Source organism: Mauremys mutica, chromosome 7 (genome assembly GCF_020497125.1).
Source record: "Mauremys mutica isolate MM-2020 ecotype Southern chromosome 7, ASM2049712v1, whole genome shotgun sequence".
Classification (NCBI taxonomy): Eukaryota; Metazoa; Chordata; order Testudines; family Geoemydidae; genus Mauremys; species Mauremys mutica.
Genome location: NC_059078.1, coordinates 3,623,119 through 3,646,447, shown reverse-complemented (window position 1 = coordinate 3,646,447; position 23,329 = coordinate 3,623,119). Strand labels below are relative to the sequence as shown.

Here is a 23,329-nt window from a genome sequence, read left to right as displayed (position 1 = left end):
GAAATATTTGAAGTTACCAGCAATTCAAGACTGCACTGAACAGTAAAGAGACATTTGAAAATATATTTTTATTAATACATATGGAAATAAAACTAGTGTAAATGAATCACTCAAAGTTTGCACAAGGTTTCTTCTAAATATTCTCCTAACCAATTAGATTAAACAATATTTTCATAAACATGATTAAATTCTTTTCCTCCGAAACTTCACACTACACTTGTTTTTTCATGCTCTCTTCACTGATAATGTAGAGAGCTGTTGTAACCATATTTACAGCAGTTACTGTTATATGCTACAATTTTAATAAAGGCATTATAGATTTTAGTCTGAATTTATCTAAGTCAATTGTATGAAATTGAAAACATAAAAAATGTAAAAAGATAAAAAACAATTAAATTTAAATAAAATCTTTAGTGTATATTACATTAATTTTTGTCTCAGTTTTGTATACTGCAGCAGTTTAATAGAATTTTTATAGTTTTTTATCCATAACTCTGTCTAGTTGTTTGAATATAAAATAGAGCTGAATAACACAGTACATCATTTGTAGATTGCTAATACCACATCCAATAATGTATCTGTGAAGACCCAAGTGTAGTGAAGCAAGGTATTAAACCTTTTAAAATATAGCTTAAGTTTACATAGCTGGCAGAATAACTTGTGAAGTTTCTAAACTGTCCCAAATGGTCATAAAGTACCATTTTTATGTCATGTAAGCAGATACCTGAGGTGGCACTGGCCATTCCTCTGGGAAAGGGAATCAAGTTACCATCCTGATGCGTGCAGAGACTTCTCCCTATCTTAGCTGATATGACTCACTCCCTGGTTTAAGTGACAGCCCTGCTCACATACTGTGTATAAGAATGGGCCTAGCACCCAGGTTTGCAGAGTCTGGGATGGCTGACATTCCTACATTGCCACCAGGAGCTGTGTAAAAGTTATGCACCCCAGGAAGCACCAGCCAAAGGGGCCAGAGCAACAGCACCCTATGGCATTCTGTTTAACTCTGGAGGGTGTCTCTGGGTATGGCTACGCTTACAAATCTGCAGCGCTGGTAGTTGCAGCGCTGGTCGTCCAGCTGTGCAGGGCCAGCGCTGGTGTGTGGCCACACCACAGCTACCAGCGCTGCAGTGTGGCCTCATTTGCAGCATTTGCAGCGCTGTTGGGAGTGATGAATTATGGGCAGCTATCCCAGCATTCAAGTGGCGGCAACGTGCTTTTCAAAAGAGGGGTGTGTGGGGCAGTGTGACAGGGACCGGGGGAGGGGGGGGGAAGAGAGAGTGGATTTTTGGAACTGACATTGTGCAAAATCAGAAAAATTTCCCACCCCCTTACTGTTAACTGCAAACAGCCTGCATCCAACATACTCTCTTTCCCCCCTCTGCCCCCTCCCCCTGTTTCTCTCAAGCAAATCAAACACTCAACCCCTGTGAATGACTCCTTTTCTCGCTGCTGGTCAAGCAAAACGCAAACACTCAACCCCTGTGAATGACTCTTTTTCTCGCTGCTGGTCAAGCAAAACGCAAACACTCAACCCCTGTGAATCACGCAGGGAGGAGAATCTCATTTGATTGTTCACAGATTGATCACAGCAAACAGGAGCTGATAAGCAGCTCCCGTAGAGCAGCTCCGGTAGCAACGGAGCTCCGGAGGTTCACAACAAAACAAAGAGAGGCTGCATAACAAAACAAAGGGAGTAATTTAGTTAAAAGCATCCTGGGATACACCCTTATACCCTGGAGGCCAATAACAGCGCTGGTGTGTGGCCACACTTGATGACCAGCGCTGCAATCCTTATTCCCCATGCTGAGTGAGGTGTACGGCCAGCGCTGCAGCCAGGGAGTTGCAGCGCTGGAAGTGCCCTGCAGGTGTGGCCACTTACTAATTGCAGCGCTGGAAAGCCTCCACCAGCGCTGCAACTCGCAAGTGTAGCCGTTACTTCAGGAAGTTGTCTGGGCAACCCTGCAGACTTCTGGCTTGCTGCGACTCCAGATCTCACCTTGCTTTCTGATCTCCAGTTTCTGACCCCAGCCTGACCCTGACCCTGATTCTTGCCTCCTGATTCCAGCCTGGTAACTATTTCTGATATCTGACTCTTGCCTATTGATCCTGGCTCCAGCAATTACTCTGATCCCTGCTTGCTGACTGTTACCTCATGGCCATTCACGAGTTGTGGACACCAGCTCAGCTGTGACTGCCTATGACCCAATCCCTTACAGCCATGGCAGACCTTTCCCTTTGGACAGGTAGGAGCAGTAACCAGTCTGAAAGTAGAACTTTTTGGCTCCCTCTGGTGAGATCCCAGTGGGGTTCCTCTTCCTCCAGGTGTTCTGACTCTCAGAGACAGCCACAGCAAGCAGCTTAAGATCAAGTTTCCTGAAAAATTAAGGAAAAGTTAATGGAATAGTTGAAAACTAAAGTGAATGGAGAGTGATAAACATTATGCAGCTGTGAAGAGGCAGCTGCTGGCACTGAAGAGGAGCAAGTGGCTCTGGCAGGCACCTCTTAATACTCTTTACCTGGTTTTGGGCCTACAGGCATAGCTTTGTAAGCCAGCTGATTTGGCAGGCAGCTCTAAGGTCCCTTCAAAACATCTTGGTGTCAGAAGTACAGCTCCAAAAGTCAGCAGCTCAAGCAACCCTTTTGGACCAAATCCTGTTCCTCTGGTCAAGAGCATAGTGGCAGAGTTATAAAATCCGGTGGGTTCCTGTTCCGTGAGACGGGAAGCCTTCCTGCCTTGGGACCCAATCTGTTATTTGTGTCTAACATCCTGCCTGAACTTCCTGGCATGCTCCTGGTATTTCTTTTTTAAGAGCTCCAAGTTTATACAAATGTGTGGCAGACTCCTTTATTTCCTCAGTTTCCCCCACTCCCCACTTCAACAAACCCACCTCAAACCCACTTCAAAATGTATCCCTCATTTGTGGAGGACATTTAATTCTGAGGGAGAATATCAACCTCTGAGTTATTGGGGATCACATAAAACTGAAGTGCTTCTTGATATTACTTTCATTCACTTCATTCCTGCATCTGAGCTATTATCAATCAAGTAAAGCTGGAGAACAGTTCTTGGATTATCAAGGATAGGGGCCATAGATGCTGAAAGCTTCTAAAAAGTTTAGGGCAGTGAGTTGGGCACTCATATATTGTGATGATGAGTGCCTCCAATGTGCATATAAATAAATATCTGTTTAGTAAGAATCTTGGCTACAGGGCCGGCCCTACCATTTTTGCCACTCCAAGCCAAAAAAAAAAAAAAGGCACTCAGACTGTGCTGCCCCAAGAATGGACGGAGTGCTGCCCCTTAGCATGTGCTGCCCAGGCATGTGCTTCCTCCGCTGGTGCCTGGAGCCGGCCCTGCTTGGCTGAAGTATTTTATATTAAAACAATAATAATTAAACCTTCAAGCAGCCCTTGGAAGGTTTATAAATAGCCGTGGAAGAAGAAAATGAGTTAAATGTACCGGTACACTCTGCCTTGGAGAACTTAATTCAAACTCATTGGGAAAATTTCACCTGTACGGTTCCAAATTTTATAAGTTGCTCAAGGACAAACAGGGAATTTGGGGCTCACACATGCACATACTGATTATAGGTTCAGGTAACTACTCATTACCTCAAGAAAGCAATATTTCTCCAAATGATTCTTTGGGTATAAAAAAAGAGGATAGTCTCCTTATTCTGGGGCTTTAAAGAATGTGTCGGCCAACTGATTATATGAGGAAAGTGCTCTTTTAGAGTGGATTTTAGGGAATTTTGATATGTATGAGTAAGGTTTTTAAAGAAATCAGAAAAATCTTAAACGATTGGCATTTAGCTTCCTGCGTAAACAGCATAGGATACATTCTTGGCGTCAGGGAGAGATATGACTTTAGTGTGATAGCCACTAAAGTAGTTTATAGTATCAGAGGGGAAGCTGTGTTAGTCTGTATCCACAAAAACAACAAGGAGTCCTTGTGGCACCTTAAAAAGTAACAGATTTATTTGGGCATAAGCTTTCATGAGTAAAAAATACACTTCTTCAGACGCATGGAGTGAAAATTACAAATACAGACATAAATATATATTGGCACATGAAGAAAAGGGAGTAACCTTACAAGTGGAGAACCAGTGTTGAAGGCCAGTTTAGTCAGAGTGGATGTGGTCCACTCCCAATAATTGATGAGGTGTCAATACCAAGAGAAAGTAGTTTAGTTACAGACCTGTTCCTAAGTTCTCTCAGGAAAGTATAAACTCATAGTTCATGGTTTAAAGTGATTTTAGAGGATAATTTGTACAAAGCTGTTTAATGTGAGGGCTGAACAAGGTTTCCATTCTTTAACAATACCAGAAAGTCCAGGTCTCCTCTCCAGGCAGAAAAATATGTGGGTGAAAGTCAATAAAGACAAGTACAAAGTACTACACTTAGAAAAGAAAAATCAAATGCACAGCTACAAAATGGGGAATAAGTGGCTAGGCAATAGTACTGCTCAAAAGGATCTGGCACTTATAATGGATCATAAATTGAACATGTGATGCAGTTCTGAAAAAAGCCACTATCATTCTGGGGTGTATGAACAAGAAGGTTGTATGTAAGACACGGGAGGTAATTGTCTCACACTACTTGACACTGGTGACCCTCAGCTGGAGTAGTTTCCTGTTCCGGGTAACACACTATAAGAAAGATGTGGACAAACTGGAGAGAGTCCACAGGAGAACAACAATGATAGAAGGTTTAGAAAACCTGACCTATGAGGAAAAGCTGAAAAAAATGGGCATGATTAGCCTTGGGAACAGAAGACTGAAGGGGAGCCTGATACCAGTCTTCAGATACATTAAGGCCTTTATAAAAAGGAGGGTGATCAATTGTTTTCCATGTCCACTGAAGGTGGGACAAGAAGTGACACGCTTAAGCTGGAGCAAGGGCGATTTAGGTTAGATATTAGGAAAAACTTCCTAACTGTAAGGATAGTAAAGTACTGGAATAGGTTACCAAGGGAGGTTGTGAAATCCCTGTCATTGGAGGTTTTTAAGAACAGGTTAGATAAACACCTGATAGGGATAGTCTAGGTAATCTGGGTCCTGCTTCAGCACAGGGGACTGGACTAAATGACCTCTCAAGATCCCTTCCAGCCCTACATTTCTATGATTCTATGAACGACTGCCTCCCACCCAAATCAATGGCAGTTTTGCTTTGATGTCAATGGGGCGACAATGTCAGTGGCTCTTTGTGTCTAAGAGTGGATACAAGAGCCCCGCTCCCCTCTTTTGCAAGTCGAAAAGAATCAGTTCTCAGATGCAGGACTTCTCTCCATTTAGAATTTAAGCGATGTCAATATGTTTGTTTATGTGTATAGCCTCGTCTAATTCACAGCTGCAGACACTTTTAGACTTTGCATTAATTATCACTGTATGGCATTCTTCTAGGTAACCTATCATGTTAAATTACAGATTCTTTCAATTGTAAGAAAAATGAATTCTTAAAGATTATATATTCAGTGGACGTTACTCAATTATAAATGTATTACTGAATTGCAGTTATTCACCTCTCTGCTGGGGTATTTTAAGTACAATCGTAGCTTCTATTAATGCTAATGGGTATTGCATATTCCATCCTCATCATGGTGCACTGACTATTTATTACTATGTTCCCCCATTTTTGTATCAAACAAGGATGGTGATGGGCATGTCTGAAAATCAGGGCATTACATTGCTTTTGGTCCCTGCTTCAGAGAGAGAACTCTTTCTATAGGCTCTGACCCAAAGCTTTTTGAAGTTAATGGGAGTTTTTCCATTGACTTATTAAACTTTGGATCAGGCTAATATAGAACAGTATAGCAACAGTGTGAAATCTTTTCTCACATATGGCCCAATTCTGCAAGATGTTGCATGTCTTCTGAAGATGCTTAGCACCTGGCAGGATTGGGACCCAGAATGCCATATCGCAGAAGAGTGATAGGTTAAAAGGCATATCTTTAGTGGGGTTTTTGGTGGCTGACCTTTTGACAATTCATATTAAATCTAAAAGGGACATCTATGTGCACAGTGCTAAGTTATCTGCATTTTAGTTTTCATTACATGGCCATTATACTCTGTGCCCTACAGTAACTTCCACTTATTGATTTGGGATATGTGCCAGCTTCTAATTGTTTTGTTTTTGTTCAGATTGCTGACTCCCTTCTAGTAATTCTTATCCTTCAGATTGTGCCCTCCTTTGCCCTCCTCTGCTAATTTCCTGAGTAGTCAGAGTAGCTGCATGCTTGATCAATCCTAGTCTATCCTTGTCCAAACCAGCAAACTTTTCTGTCTATAACTTTAAGCACTTTTAAAAGACTTTTTTTTACTAGCAAATGCAGTTTTTTCTTCTTTGTACATCTTTGTCTATTTAGATATATAGCAGATGTCACTTTTGTTATGTGCTTTAGAACTTTTCAGTATCAGAGCTAGGCTGAAGCATTAACTGTCTGTCACTTTACATCTGGATTTTCTCATGTGCTGTTTTTTCTGCTTCCTAACAGCCCCCCACTTTTCTGGATGGATTTGTAAGATACTTTTTCCCAGGGGCAGGTCGCAGTTACCTGTTTTATTTTGATGATGCTTTTCTCATCTCTCTCTACTTCTCTCACAAGAAAATCACCCTTTTCCTTCACTGTAACTCGTAATGTTTTTGATTTTTCTCTCATTCTACTCTTACATTTATCAGCAGTTGCAACCAACCATAGAGCACACAGAAGCTTGAAAAGCTTCCTGTCCATTGCAGCAAGAAAATGTTTACTTCACAAGGCATGAGCAAGTCTATCATATGCTCTTCTTGGACCTGTAAAGATGCTTTGACCAAAAGATGAAACAGATTTAAAGTTCAGTGTTAGGGATTCCAAAGTAAGGCTATTTAATAATTTAAGATTCTTCCTGCTTGTGATTCCAGTGCACTATTCTAAGACACTAGAGTCTTGTCTCAGGAAATTGCCACTTCTAGTACTAAAAGGAAATAAATACAATTGTTTTTAGTTTTTCAGTTTTTCAATGGCCTTCTAAAGCAGACATTGTACATTTTCTTGTAAGAGATTATCTTTTGCTAATAAAAAGTGCACATTGTCTCTCCAGATTTTGATAACACTGCATCTTGGACTAGCCTGTTTTAGACTGCCCCGCTGTTATAAGTCATGAAATTCTTGATTGCCTTCAGCTGGGGAGGATCTTCCGATTTAATAGGTCTATTCTTCAGAAGAACATAATTGAAAGACTTTTAATTTATGGTCTTGGCATTCACTTAGCCCACACTTTACATGTGTTTATTCCTATGAGGACCCAATACTGGTTTTGTTTTGGATGCCTCAGTCATACCTTTTATTTGGCTTCATGATTTACTGGATTTCTAGTTAATAACCTATTCCACCTTGTTCACCTAGATTTTTTTAATATTACCTTGAGTAGTCAGAACGGTTGCATAACTTTAAAATACAGCATTTAGACATATTGATATTAGAAACTGCTTCATGTGTGCTTTTTTTCTATATTTACTGGCAGAGGAAGACTGTCAAACTAATTTTCCCTCCAAGTTTAACTCAGCAAATGTTGTTTCCTGGGGGAAAAAAAAAGGCTGTTTGTGAAAACATTTGAACTCTGCCATCAAACTACTATACAAAAAGGATTTATTGCATGGTATGGGTTGTCCACTGGGACTCTGACAATTAAAGTTGTTATATTGTTTCCATTATAAACCCTAGGCTTTCAAAGGGGTTTTAACTCCATAGCAGTAAAATAAATTCTTAGCTGAAGCCTGGCCTGCATTCTGGAATCCAGACCTTTTAGCAAATGTGACAAAGATTCTGCTGCTTTAAAATTAGGAGCATGCGTGTGATGTGCCACGCTCTCAGCCTGAGTACTGTAGTCAGGTTTGAAATAATGGGTTTCCAGGGGCTGGGGAGGAAGGAATCTAAACTGCCACGCCAACCTGCAGAGTAGCCTGAAGCCACAAACACTGCTGCAGGCCCTGAGGCAGGAAGGATGGTTTTATGGTTAAGACAGTGTATTTGGATTCAGGAGACATGAACTCAGTGCCAGAGGCTTCTTGTGTGATCTTGAAGCAGTTACTTAATGTCTTTGTGTAACACTCTCTTAAATGCCTAAGTCCCATTGAAAGTCAATGAGACTTAAGGGCCTAAATCACTTAGGTGCTTGAAAATTTTACCCTTGGTGCTTCAGTTCCCATCTGGAAAATAGAGATAATCTCTTGTTTATGTAGAGTGTAAGTTCTTTGGAGCAGGGACGTCTCTTGCTGTGTATATGAATGGCAGCTAGCGCAATCAGGGCCCAGATCTCGGTTTGGGAGATTACGAGCTATTACAAAAATACAAATAAATAATAAATAGCTCTTGCTGGTCTTTCCCTGTTGTGTTGCAGGGAATTGGCCTCTATGACACACATGGGGAACGCACAACCTCCGCCTTCCCGAAATACAGAGGAAATGCACCAGGTCATTTATGATTGAGATTTTCTGTCGATTTTGCACGTGACAAACCCAGGGCGTTTAACTTCTAAAAAGTGGATAGTGAAAATGCAGTAAGAAATTGTCATAAGAATTGTTACTGTACATTCCCTGGCAGGCTTCTCAAAAGTATTCTGAATACTTATTTGACTGAAATGTGTTATGGATTTTGATTGATAACAACTATTATTGCCCAGAAATGCTGGTCTAAATCCAGTTAGTTTTCCCCGGATGCTATAGTCGTTACATTTTGTTTGGGTAAGGCCTGGAGGACATACCCCTCTGAGTCAAACACTATTTGCTTGGGTGCACAGAGGGTGGGGAGGAGAGCATAAGGAGCTCCATGCCTATGGGCCACCCACCATTTGATTCCTAATGCTGCTCCCAGTGGAGGCAGTGGAAGAGTCTCAAAGAGGAGCAGCAGTAACTATGCTTCCCCTCTATGCCTAGGCAGGCCCGAAGATACTGTGCCTTTCTCGGGCACAGTGACTTAGAGTTTCAGCTGGAGAGTTTGCTGCCCTCCGAGGCCCATTTGACTGCTAAGGGTATGTCTATACTGTAATTCAAAACCCGTGGCTGGCTCATGCCACCTGAGTCAGGATCTCGGGGCTTGGGCTGTTTTATTGCAGCGTAGATGTTTGGGCTCAGGCTGGAGTCCAAGGTCTAGGACCCTGCGAGGTCAGAGGGTCTCAGAGCTTGGGGTGCAGCCCAAGCCCAAATGTCAGCACTGCAATTAAAAAAACCCCAGCCTGAGCCAGGTGAGCCTGAGTCACCTGGCATGGGCCAGCTACAGGTTTCTAATTGCAGTGCAAACGTACCCTTAGTCATGTGTTTATGGTCACAGAGAAAATTACTGAAGTTGCTGGGTGGCTGGAATCTCAGCTCTGTGTTCAGACATCTAGAGTGCAGCTGCCTGTTTTACACTGTAGGTTTATAGATGTGGCTCCTTAAATCAGGTTTAGATTCCAAGGCTCCTTTTGAAGAGACAGTTCAAAAACTCTTGAAATCAGATAAAGTAATGCTTTCAAATTCCAACCCCCCCTACCCCAAACCCTGCATTTTCCTACTGATAACATGGAACCAAACATAGGAGCCCTATAACAACAATCCTGAATTCTGAGTCGTAGAAAGAGAATTCAAAAGTGACTCATGCTGTACTCACTAACCAGAGTGCTGCGTATCCCCCAATCATACCTCTCTCATGCTAATCCTATATAAAGATGTCCTCTTGCCTCTGTTTCATTGTGCACGAAAATACTTGTGCGCTTTTCATCTTGATAATTGTGGTGTCATTTGAATTTATTTTTTGAAGATATGTAGCCAGTAAAAAAATTAGATGAGATTGGGGGTTTTAATTAAGGGTAAAGAGACTAAAGTATGTAAAGGCTTTTCATCCATTAGGATGGCAATATAAAAATGAATTGGAGAGGGGAATGGAGAAGCAGAGGGAAGAGAATGGGAGATGAATGGCTTTTGATATCTCAATGCCAACAACTGACAAGGGCACCAGCAGAGGGAGATAACAAGAATGAGAGAATGCTTCTCTCATCTTCATCCTAGGGTGGCTGTCTATTAGGATGAGGAATATGGTTCACTGCAAGTATTGCAGTAGGACCATGAGTCTTCTGAAGTCTTTATGATACTCCTGGATATTGATGAAAGTTCTTTGATCAGATGAGCCTGAAGGAAAAACATAAAAAAAGAATTTGAAATGATGAAAATTGATCATGCAGGACTATATGGTACAATTAAAATAGAAAAGCATCTATATTTTTGAGAGAATTACTCTGAAGCATTCATGTGGCAACTAATGTAGTTTAAACTTATAAAATGTTACAGCTGTCAGGAAAACACTGAATCAGTTAGAGTTAGAGGGGTGTGTGTGTTGTGTGTGTGTGGTGGGAATCAAAAAGGACAAAGTTCCGCATGACTAGTAAAGTGTATAGATTTTCCCCCTCTGGATTCTATTACATACAACAAACAGTTAAGCTATTCACAATAGGTAGGCAGTTCTGCTGCTTGATTTATTGTCCATTTAATTTAATTCACTAAAGGTGACCCTTTTATATTTTACTATAGAGACAATAGGTAAATCTTGGCTGTCTCTAATTATCCATGGCTATGTTGCACTTTTTAGTGGTCAAATGTTATGTTATCATGCTCAGCTGTGCTTTTATATACCAGGCTTGAAAACGCTGGCCATAGCTGATGGTGGTGTGATTTCCCAACCATAAACACACACTGTCAGATAGTGGCCATAGTGACCATGGTTTATGGCCATAATCAGGTTAAGGTACTGTTGGAGAGGCAGCTTTGTCTAATGGTTCCTTAGAAAACAGGACAGAGACTCAGGGTGTTAGCCACAGCTCTTAGTAATGGATGGTGCAGAGCCATATTGTTCAAGGTCTAACATATGAAGGAACAGTGTCCTAAGAGACAGCTTATCCCTGACCTCTCTATGCAGGGGAGTTTGCAGATGAACTATCCTTCAGGTTAATTCCAAGAGTGCTCTTGACTAGCTCTGCAGGCTAGTGTAGAGGAGGAGGGTGGGACCATGGCCTTGCCTCTTCCTTCCCTTTAAGGGCAGTTTGTGATCTAGGGAGTCATGGATGGAGCTCTCTCTGGGCTTTCCCAAGTGATGGGAGTTTGACTGTCCCTTTCCTTTTCATGAGGTACAATGAGGCATCAGGGAAGAGTCCTTGTGTCCCATCCCGATCTCTCATGCTTCAAGGCATAGGCCAGTCTCTAATGAACAGAGTTGAAGAAACTTTGGGCTGGTCTACACTGAGGGGGGTATCGATCTAAGATATGCAACTTCAGCTACGTGAATAGCGTAGCTGAAGTCGAAGTATCTTAGATCGATTTATCTCGGGTCCTCACGGCGCGGGATCGACGTCCGCGGCTCCCCGTGTTGACTCCGCTACCGCTGCTCGCTCTGGTGGAGTTCCGGAGTCAACAGGAGCACGTTCGGGGATCGATATATTGCATCTAGATGAGACGCGATATATCGATCCCCGAAAAATCGATCGCTACTCGCCGATACAGCGGGTAGTCTGGACGTACCCTTTCTCTCAAGGCAGGTTATCACATTACTGTCTATTGCAGGGTTTCTTGCACCTTTCATCTGGTACTAACAACTGTTAGAGACAGGCTAATGGAATAGATGTTGCACTGTTCTGATCCGGTATGGCGATTCCCGTGTAAGATAAAAATGTTTAATAGAGATCATTTCCCCCAGAAGACCACCCTCTTCAAATCATAAGCCTAGGAAGTTTAATCACTAAATGCTGATTGCACCCTCTTTCCAAACAACATGGGCTTAGTGCTGTAGTTTTGGCTTGTGTCCAGATCTAATTTAGGATTAGTGCTCAGTCTAATTAGAATTATTTGAATTTTCTAGTAGAAGTTTGACTCTGGTTGCTGGATAGATAGAGGTCAAATCTTGTGTCTTTGCATATTAATACCGATCCTGAAAAGGTGTCTGGTTTTCATAGCAATACATTTTAATTACTTCTGTTTGTACAACGTTAGAAAACATCTGGTGTTATCAAAATTTGTAGACAAAGTCAGTTTGCTGGGGAGAAGTCTGTCCGTTTCTACTTTAAAATGACCTCAAATAAACATTCCCATGTTTACAACCCTCCTAAGCCCAAATATAGTTGTGTGTGTGTAACCTCAATGCCTTTGCATTATTAAATTGTAATTTCTTAGAAAATAAATCTATAAGATGTATTTGTATACACACAATTCATTAGCTCTTTGGATAATAGAAATATTTGACTTGTACTAACAGACATCTGTTAGAAGAAGTAATATAAAAGCTGTGTTGTATTTTCGTAACTTGTGAAGTACCTCCTGTGTTTCTATAGTCTGCATTAGAATATGGCTTGACAGAGGAACATGAGAATGTATGTATTCACACAAATTTCTTCTTGTGTAATCTGTATAGTAAACTTCATCAAGGCTTGGAAACAAACCCAAGGAAAAATCTAGTAAATCTATTCGGCTCTCTTTTATTAATATTAGCCATCTGTAGAATAAATATCATCCAGTTATTCCCTTATGGTGGAGTTTAAATCTTGTTCACAATCAATGCTCAAGGTCTTAAAAAAGCAGTGCCAGAATTGCCTGGACCTGGCTCCCTGTTCCAGAGGGAGAGATGGCAACTCAGTAACCTATGCCGAATCTGCAGGGACCCTCAGCTCTCTTTTCTGGAAGGAGAGGTGGAAGCCCAGGCTACCGAGCTGTCATCTCTCCTTCTGGAGCAGGCCTGGAAGTGGAAGAGGTTGAGGTGGCAGCGTGAGGGGATGGCATTCTTGTCTCCTCCACTTCTGCTTCCAGGCCTGCTCTGGAAGAAGAAAGGGTGGATTAGCAACCTTGCCCAGGTTCCTGAGCTGCCATCTCTCCTTCCAAAGCGGGGAGCCGGGTCAGAAGTACCTGTCCTGGCACAACTGGAGCTGTTCATGTTCCTTGTTTTGCTGCAGATTTGTGGTGATAGTTTTTAATTAGTCTGCGCCCTTTCCGTGTGAGTTCTGTCACTGCTGATAATCTTTGTGTAAATCAGTTTTAAAAGTTCTTAATGTTTAACAGTAATTAAGATAGTAACAAATACATGAGTAGTATTGTCTGATTTACTGTTCCCTAGCAGGCCATTCACAAAATGTTCTGGGCCACAATGTACAATTAGCTGGTGCTAAAGAATTAAACTGATATTACAATTATCTCCCCCTCCCCCCGCCGGATATTTATAAAGGAAGGAGGATTATAGCGCAAAGTTCAAATGAAGAGTCTAACATTTCTAAAAGGCATAGAGAGGTTGCAAATAGAGTCTAATCCTCCCCTCCACATCCATGATAGCATCGATGTAAGCTAGACTGGTGGTTGCAGAAGCAAAATGCAAAGTCTGGTGTTGTGACCCTAAGTGAAAGCTGCTCCACAGAGGAACTGTTGGTGGAGCAATGGCTACAGCCATTTTCCATAGCAGCATCCCCATTGCAGTGCTATAGAAATTTCCCAAGTGAGACGATAACCCAGTCAGTACTAGGTTATGTGCTCCATCAAATGAGCAACCCCGAATGGGAGTTAAGGACAGTGAGCAGGTACTGGCAGTTTTACTCTTTAAGAAACACAGTTTCACTAGCACCTTCGGTCTCAGTTCTGTCTCCTGCTAAGTCTCTTCCTTTCGTTATGGTGAAAGCACAAGATGAAGCAACTGTAGAGTTTTGGATTGGGAAAAGCAATTACATCAATTGCCAGGACTGGGTATGTAACTGGTTGGGAGTGTTATGGAGCACAACAGATTTGGGCTGTGGAAAAGAGATCCATGTTAAAAGTACTGATTTACTTATTTTTATTGTGAATTGTGATTTTTTGCCCCAGATGCCAGGTTTATGCTGTGCAGTACTCCTGATGTAAGAAGGTAACATTCAAGTAGATAGTGGGTCAGAAATTTTCAAAGGAAGTTTTTGTGTTTGGGATTTTTTAAATTGTGACATTGAAACTCTGCATGCATTCTTTATGAAACAAGAAATCAGATTGACTCAGATTTTGTGACTAACCTAACCAATGGTGCTATAGAAAAGCCTTTAATGTACTACCTCAACAATTATGCTTGATCATAATCAGTGAAGGGTGCCACCTTTTACATTCAGTAATGTGATCAGTTAAATCATTTAATAGCTTCTTTTCTGTAGACAGTGATACATAAGTCCTGTGTGGTTAGTTGTAATAAATCAATATAATTTGCCTGGCTCTTCAAATATCTAACAAGAAATAGCACCAACCTTGAGTATTGTAACCCAGGAAATAAATTAAGTTTTCAGAATTTCCACAAAGGCAGCTGCTATACCATACAATCAGAGTTCCATAGCAATTCCAAACCACCACCCTCTAACTGGAAGGATGGTTTCATGCTTTGCACCTTGATGGGGGAAATAACAAAGGGAGTGCTTTCAAGCTTTTCTTGTTCTACAATTGTGTCTTTAAAAATGACAGCATACAGTATGGATAGCCCATGGAGAAAAACATGTATGCAGTTAGAATGTTTAATAAGCACTGCTAGAATAGAGGACTTTCTGTAGCAGTTGTGTTGACATTGAGTCACATACAAGAAAAAATATTCTTTGTGAACAAATATTTTTCATATAGTTTTTAAATGTTGTTCTAAGTTCTTATATCACACCCATCACTGTGATATTTGAGCATCTTTGAAAGCATAAAAATAAACAATGAGATTTTTTATAAATGACAGTGTAACCAAGCCAGCTGCTTCCCATGAACCTCCTCATGACCCAGGGTCATGCTACAGGCAACCTGTCTCAGCTTCCCCTCTTAGACTGTTCAGATAAACTTCAGGCTTTTTCTTGGTCAAAAAATAGCCCTAATAATAAATCCACACAACCCAAGGTTTCTCTTCCTTCTCCCAGACCTTCCTGCCTGTCTTTTCCAGGCCTTCCTGCCTGGAGAGCTTTCCTTGGTCTCTGCACATTCCACCACAGCTTCTTGAGTTTCCCCCCTTTCACTGCAACTTCCGATTTCTTTTATCCTGGAATCACCAGATTCCTCACAGGTGGGGTTAATCCTGTAATCAGAGTGGGTTTAGCCAGGGGCATTGGAACAACTTTTAGAGTGGAAGTACTGAGAGCCATTGAACCAAACTGTAAACCCTGTATATAATGGAAACCACTTTAAGTCAGGGGGTGCTGCAGCACACCCCCGCACCTCTATTTCAGCACCTCTGGGCTTAGCCCCAGGCTCTCCAGCCCATGGGGCAAGCTGCTGTTACACAGAGTTTTCTGTCCATTCTTTCTCTAGAAAAATTATGTTTTCTATTTTTTATTTGTTTTTTAAATTGAAAAATGTGCTAATATTTATGTGATACTGTACATGAAAGTGAGGTTGAAGAAGTGATTGTTGCAACTGGAACAAAATGTGGTGTGGGTTGCAGTCTGTTTTAGCTCCTGCAGGAATGAACTCCGCAGTCGTGGTGTGTCTCTTGAGGAAGCTTGCCATCTCTTTAAGAGTTGTCGCTGGTCCTGTTGAGTTCAATGAGAGTTTTGCCATTCACTTCACCAAGGCCAGGATTTCACTGACATGCTTCACCCTTAAGGTAAGCAGTTCTGTTATTCTGAAGGAGAAGAGATGTTGAAGGCAATTTATGTCTCAACAGGTGAGGTGATCCCTAAGGTAACAAAAGGCGCTAGGCTCGAGTAGGTTGAAACTTGGATTTCTGCTCCATGGAAAATTCTGAAATGTTGAACTATTTTTGTTTTGAATTGGAATAAAACCAAAAAAAGTAATTCTCCCATGAAATTAAATTTAAAAAATATTTTGAGTCAATTGAAATATTTCCATTTCAATAAAATTTGACTTTGGCTTTTAAAAAATTGTTTTTAGAATATAAGATAAATTAAAAATGACTATCCATTCAAAACAAAAACTCAAAACATTAGAACATCAAAACAGAATGTTTCAACTTAATCAAAATGCTTTTCTCATTTTTTTTCCAAAACTAAATTTTGACTAAATCAGAATGTTCCTGTGGAATGTTTTTGATTTTGACAAAACAATATTTTCTGATGGAAAAATGATCTGATGGAAAAATGTAGACCAGCTCTATTCATTCCTGCAAGATCATGAGCACTCTAACTGCCTAAGCAGCAAAGTACTTAAGCAGGTGCTTAACTTCAAGCACATCAGTTGTTCTTTTGCTTTGCTGCATTGGAGACTGAGTACTCAGCACCTTACAGGATTGAACCCCAGGCTCCACACATGTACAATAATAAAATGTAAAAATAATAAGACAAAAAGACTGCCCTGGAACCCCCAGTGCATATCCTGGTTCTTAGTGCTATGTGGCTGTGGGATGATGAAGGATTTACTGTTCATGCATTAGGCTTCTTTGGAATGTTGTTGGCTAGGACGTCATTTTTTTTATTGGCTAGCAAGCCATTTTTCCATTTATGTTCAATTTTTTAAAGTTGCTTTATCCTTTCTTTAAATATACACACTCTTCAGAAAGCACTTTTAAGACTGAAATTTGTCATTCATTTCTCTCACTTTTAGTGAATGTGTTTATAAAAGGTGCTGGATTGAATGTCCTGGAGAAGGAAGTCCTTTATCAATTTGCCTCTTTTTTTTAAATCTAAAAATATCTTTGCTCTTCATAATCATCATGTCATTCTTTTCTTCCTCTTAAATATACTGAACCTCATTCCCTTCCCTTCCACAAGCAATACTACAATATATAAAACTATTCTGATGCAAGTTCCAAGTGTGTACAGCCATTGCCCATAATGTTCTTCAGCCTATTGTTCTCAGAAATATTTATTTCCTAAACGTGTATAATTTATTCAGTTGTTTTCAGAGCTATTGATGGAGAAGTTCTGTCAGTTTTACATTTATTATTTTTGCTGTCCAAGATGGAAATTATGTGACTATATTAATGCTTATGATATAGACATTCCATATCCGCTAGTGAATATCATATAGACACATTGATTTAAAAGAAACATGGAATTACAGCTTTTCTTGACTACTTAGGAGTAGGAATAAAATAGGTTCATAGGAACAGGCTGGAGAATATTACTTGACATTCTTTTTTGCATTAAATTAGCAGAATATGCTGTAACCACATGTGTTATTCATAGATTCCAAGGCCAGAAGGGATAATTGTGATAATCTAGTCTGACCTCCTGAATAACACAGGCCATAGAATTTCCCCAAAATAATTCCTAGAGCATATATTTTAGAAAAAAATCTAATCTTTATTTAAAAATTGTCAGCGAAGGAGAATCTACCACGACCGTTGGTAAATTGTTTCAATGGCTAATTGCCCTCATTGTCAAAAATGTACACTTTATTTCCAATCTGAATTTGTCTTGCTTCAACTTGCAGCCCATTGGATCATGTTACACCTTCCTTTACTAGAGTGAAGAACCCATTATTAAATATTTGTTTCCCAGTTTATAAGTAAACTGTAATCAAGTAATCTTTTAAGCCTGTCTTTCTTCAGCTAAATAGATGGAACTCTTTGAGTCTATCACTATAAGGCATACTTTCCAATTCTTTAATTACTCTTGTGGCTATTCTATGAACTCCAGTAATTTATCAACATCCTTCTTGAATAACGGGTACCAGAACTGGAGACATTACTCCAGCAGTGGTCACAACAGTGCCAAATACAGAGGTAAAATAACTCTTTTTGCCTACTCGAAATTCCCCTGTTTATGCATTCCAGGATTGCATTAGCTCTTTGGCCACAGCTTGACATTGAGAGTTCATATTCAGTCCATTATCTTCCACGATTCCTGATTCTTTTTCAGAGTCACCACTTCCCAGGATAGAGTCCCTCATATGACCTATATTCTTTGTTCCTAGATTTATATATTTAGCCATATTAGAATGCATATTGTTTGCTTGTTCCCAGTTTTCCAAGCAATCCAAATTGCTCTGAATCAATGACCTATTCTCTTCATTATTTAACACTCTGCAATTTCTGTGTCATCTGCAAACTTTATTAGTGATAATTTCATGTTTTCTTCTGCGTCATTAATAAAAATGTTAAAATAGTGTAGGGCCAAAAAATGATATCTGTGGGACACCAGTGAAAACACACTCACTTGAGGAAGATTCCCTGTTTACAATTACATTTTGAGATCCATCAGTTAGCCAGCTTTTAATGCATTTAGTGTGTGCCAGGTTAATTTTATATTGTTCTAGTTTTTTAATCAAAATGTTGATTAACACCAAACACCTTGCAGAAGACTAAGTCTATTACATCAACACTATTATCCTTATTAACCAAACTTATCACTCCAGTAAACTCCTCAGACAGCTCTTTTAAAACTCTTGGATGCAAGTTATCTGGGCATGCTGATTTTAAAATATCTGACTTTACTAGCTTCTGTTTAACATCCTCTAGGATACAAGTGAAATGGAAAGAATGCTGTCATCACCATATGATGAAACTATATCATCTGTTTTCTGCAAATACAGAACAGAAATATTTATTGAACACTTTTGTCTTTTCTGCATTATTATTGATAATTCTACCATTTCCATCTACTGATGGGCCAGTAAGATTGTCAGGATTCTTTTTGTCTCTAGTATTTTTGAAAACTTCTTTCTGATTGTCCTTAATTCTGTTGGCCAGATATGTCTTCTTTTGTCCTTTTGCTTCCCTTATCAATTTTCTACAATTTCTAGCTTCTGATTTATATTCATTACTATCAACTTCCCTTTTTTGCCATTTGTATGTATGTATATAATATATCTATATAAACTTTTTATAGTTGCCTTCACTTCCCTTCCAAACCCAGGGTGGTTTTTTTTCAACCAGCACAACTTTCTTCATCAGTTGTGGGATTGTGGCTTTTGGGGGATCTAGTAAGGTATTCTTAAATGATTCCCATTTATCATTCACATTTTTCTGATTAAATTCTTCCTCTCAGATAATTTGGCTCATAATTATTTCCATCTTTGTGAAATTGTTGCTATTAAAGCACAAGTATATATATAGTATTGGTCCGGACTTTATTTTGCTTGCACATTATACATGTGATCAAGTCACGATCACTTATACCTAAGCTATCATTAATTTTATATTCTTTGATTCTTTCCTTATCTATAATGTTTAGAAATTGCAAGGGTGTTTTAGTACTGGCAGCATGAAATATCTACTCCTGGGGGAATTCTGTGCAAGTGGAGAATTAATGTCCCCTGCAGATTTCCACCCACCCCCAGAATAATTGATTAAGACAGGGAGGTGAAGGGAAGTTGCAGTTATATCTTTCACCCACCGGGGGATGATATGGTGCCAGAAGAGAGGGGACATGGGTAGCTATGCCTGGCTGAATGGGGAGTGGGGGTGCAGGGACACATGGAGACTGGGCAGCTATGCCTGGCTGAGTGAGTGTGCAGGGACACATGGGTACAGGGGAGTCCATGTGCAGGGCCACATGAGGACATGTGCAGATAAGCCTGACTGAATGGGGATTGGGTGTGCAGGGACACACAGGGACAGGAGCAGATGTGACTGAATGGGAGAAGCTAGGAGCAAGCCAGGGAAGGCTCCCCAATAACACCCCTCCCCCCACAAATCTGTTCCATACTTCTCCCACCCACACCCAACAGCCCTCCAGGTTTACTCCCTGGATTCTTCCCAGTAATTACTTCCCTCTCCCTCAGCTCCTGCATTACCGCTGACTGCCCCAAATCTGTGCACTGCTTCTGAGGGGTACAGGAAATAGTTTCTGTATTGTAGATTAAATGAATTATTATGCCTAGTAAGGAATCTATCTGCCAAAAAACATTTCCTGAATCTTTTTTGTTGTCTGTATTATTACAGCCATACTTGTTGGCAGGTATTTTAAAAATAAATTACCAAAATAATTGAAACTGGCATGATTATATTGTGCTATTTTGACTAATAAAATATGCAGAATTTTAAAATATTCTGCACAGAGTAGACATCCAGAATTTGTAACTAAAATTGAAGTTCTCCACAATCATGCAGGTTTTCCCCCCTGTGCCTTAAAGATAGGTTTGTAAGAAGGTGGTCATCCTGTTCCCCAGTGTGATTTTGTAGTCTATTGCAGATACCAGCTAGCACCCTCTCTTGTGCTTTATCTGTTAGCACATAGATCCATAAACATTCAAGATAACCAAGTTATCAGTGGATTGGACAGGTAATGCCATTTTGACGTATAGTGCCACGCCCCCTTTTGCTCACTTGATCCTTCCTAAATAGGTTATTGCCATTGATTTTAACATTCTAATCATCCTATCAGGTTTTAATAATAACAGTTAGATCGAATTTATGCTTATAAATGAGCAATTCCAATTCCCCTTGTTACCCAGGCTCCTAGTATTGGTGCATAGATAATTAAAGAATTTCTTTTCTGTGTGTCCTTTGGTTCCTTGATTAATTTGTTCTCAGCATATGGATTTTGTGCTAAATGAATGCTCATATATTCCTTCTTTTTACCTAACCCTTTTGTTATTAGTTTAACCTCTTCCTGATTACTCTAGCCAGCCTATCCGTGAGAGATTGGTCCACTTTCTGCTGAGGTGGAAGCCATCCAAGCTATACGGCCCCCTCTCACCATAAAAGGTGGACCAAAGTTCCACAAAACCCTTCCTTCACTTGTGGGGGAGGAAGGAGCTCAGAAAAGATTGCTTGGACATTCTTCTTCTTTAGCACGCTTCTGAGTTCTCTGAAGTCATCTACTATCTGTGAGATATCCTGTGACACAGTGTCATTAATGCTGATATGAACCATCATCAGTGGATCCTTTCCTGTCAACTTCAGAAGTCTAGCCAATCTGAGAATGACATCTTGTGTTTTGGCTCTGTGAAGGCAACTCACTCTCTTATTGTCCTCCTGTCCTTTGCAGAATGTTCTCTCAGGTCTTCTGAATATTGAAACTCCAACAAAGATCATCTGTCTTCCATGGACAGTGGAGAATTCTTTGTGGGTGAGTTTGATTTCCGTACAGATTGGGCCTAGCTTCCATCCTCATGAGGACTTGTTATCGATTTGAAATTTCTAACTGTGTGGAATTTCTCTTGGTCCTCTTCTCTCTGGTGGCTACAGTCTGCCCATCCTCATCCATCTTTAGCCATGGAGAATGCCGCTGTGACCTCTTGCCTTTGTTGGTTACGATCTGCTAGGTCTCCTCTCTGACTTCCTCGCTCTCCAATTCCTTGGTGGTCAGCTCCATTCTTTCTTGAACCTGGGCACTGGTGTTTCCCAAACCTGGCTGTCTAGGAACTCTGCAGCCTCTCTGATTCTCAGTAGCATCATACTTTGCCCCCTCCAGTTTAAGAACTTTTTCTTCCAGCACAGCTATCAACTTTCATTTCATGCATAGGAAGAAAGAGAACATGGTACATAGGCTGCAGGTCACCACTGCTGTTCTGTTGCTGGCCATCTTGATATCACATGTAATTGCTCCCTCGAAAACTCCCCTGTTCGCTGCCTCTGTTTATGGATCTCAAGTTCACCTAGCAAGTGACTTTTTATACCAAGTCTTCCCTGCTTAGCTCAGCTGAGCTCCAGACCTCACCACCAGGGAGCAATTAATCACTCAGAGACTTCAAACAGCTGAGTTGATCAAAACTCCAAGGGCTAGAGCCTAGTGGCCTTTAACAAGGCACCCAGTTTACTCAGGGCCCACAGCTCAAGTTACACAACTCATACACAGAGAACAAACAAACAGAACAGTCAATCAAACAACCTACAGACCAGCCAGATGCACAACTCATCAAGTCCCGCTACCTGCAAGCACAGAGTAGCACCTTCTCCCTCTGAATGCCTGTTTGCCACCTCTGTTTGCGGTATCCAATACATATAATTAGTATGAGGATGTTTCAGAAGCTCTCTGTTTATTTTAAACTGGACAAATTGGCTGTGGTGTCAGTGGAGCATAATAAACACGGAACCCTCTACAATGTCATATGTACAGCACCAGTAGATTGTCGTATTAAGTGGAAGGAACTGAAGGATTTCAAGACTATAGCTTCTTCATACCTTTCTATTGAAATCTTTGGTGCTACCAAGGTGCTTGTGCACCCAAGGGGTTGACAATGTTTGAAGGAGAGAGCCCTATCTCCTGCTCAGTTTAAAAAAAAAAAAGTGAAAAATCTGAAAGCCTTCTGCCTATATAATTGTTCAGTTTCCGTTACTAATGCTCCTACGTGAAGAGCAGTCTCCTTAATTCACAACTTCAAAAACATCTTCCAGTTGATACTTGTAATGTTTGTGAACTCTCCAGTAGGGTTGAATTATTTATATTTATCTGAAAATAGACCTGCTAAGAGAGGGTGAGTAGCAGAAATGAGAATGGAAATTGATTCAAAAGCTGTTTGAGTGTTATCTTTGGTTTAATTGAAAGGGAAGTGTGTTTGACAGGCTCAATTATCCCCCTGTCTCAATAGCCTCTCCAATCCTTTCTGATAATTCTCATCAACTAGATTAACATCTACCTGTTGATCACCTATCTGTGAAGTTCCTTTTTAGTGTCTGATTAGCCAAGAAGCTGTTTTTCACCAATGTAAAGATTTAAGCTTTCTAAGGCAATCTGTTCTTCAGCCCCTGTCTCCCTCTGGCAGCAGAGAGGGCCAGAATGGATTTTCCTCACATGGAGCTTGAGGGACTCACCTTTAAAAAACATCCTTCTGTTCCGGAAACCTGAGGCCAAGTCTATACTCCAAAGTTTTGTTGGCATTTGTTGTTTGTCAGTCAGAGGTGAGGAAAAAACACACCCCTTAATGGACATAGTGTTTCTAGCAACAAAGAATCCTGTTTCTAGTAAATCCCCCAGTGTAGACACAGCTATGCAGTCAGAAGCGTGCGTTTGTCAGCTTGTATTAAAACGAGATTTGGGAAGCTTGTGTTTCTATGTTAACAAAAAACCTCCTTCAGTTGGCATAAGCTGAGTCTACGCTCGGGGGCTCTGCTGGTATAGCTATACCGTCAAAGCATTTGTAGTGCAAACAAGGTCTGACAGCATCCTGAACTTAGCCTTCATATTGTTTTTCCGTAGACAGAGAGGCTAGCCAATATATGAGGCCATATTGGGTTGTTTCCTTTTAGGAGGAGAAATTGATGATGTGAGTCAGGCATTTATTTGCTGCAATCCTGTTTATTTACAAAGAATGTACACAATGGTCTGGTTCCCTGAACACAGTAGGAGCAAACAATAGCAGGCAGCTTTCTTGCTCCCAATTTCCAAGCCTGCCTTCCCAGGCAGTCCTGTGCCCCACAGGGTTCTATTTGTGCTTCCTCTCAGGGCCATTCTCGTGACTGCTTCACTGGCTTTCTCCTTGCTTTTGGGTTGGTTTTTGCCTCTAAAACCCAGAC

At 40.6% G+C, this 23,329-nt stretch overlaps 1 protein-coding gene across 7 annotated transcripts in view; it reads left to right on the top strand.

Moving 5' to 3' along the window:
• Positions 1-23,329, top strand: part of FHIT (fragile histidine triad diadenosine triphosphatase) — a 1,025,256-nt gene that overhangs the window by 115,870 nt on the left and 886,057 nt on the right. The window contains exon 1 of one of the 7 annotated variants that reach the window (XM_045023391.1): positions 15,521-15,574. The exons of the other annotated variants lie outside the window; for them this stretch is intronic. The gene's annotated coding sequence lies outside the window, so the exon portion shown is untranslated. Of the gene's footprint in view, positions 1-15,520; positions 15,575-23,329 lie in introns of those variants that run through there. 7 annotated transcript variants of the gene reach the window in all.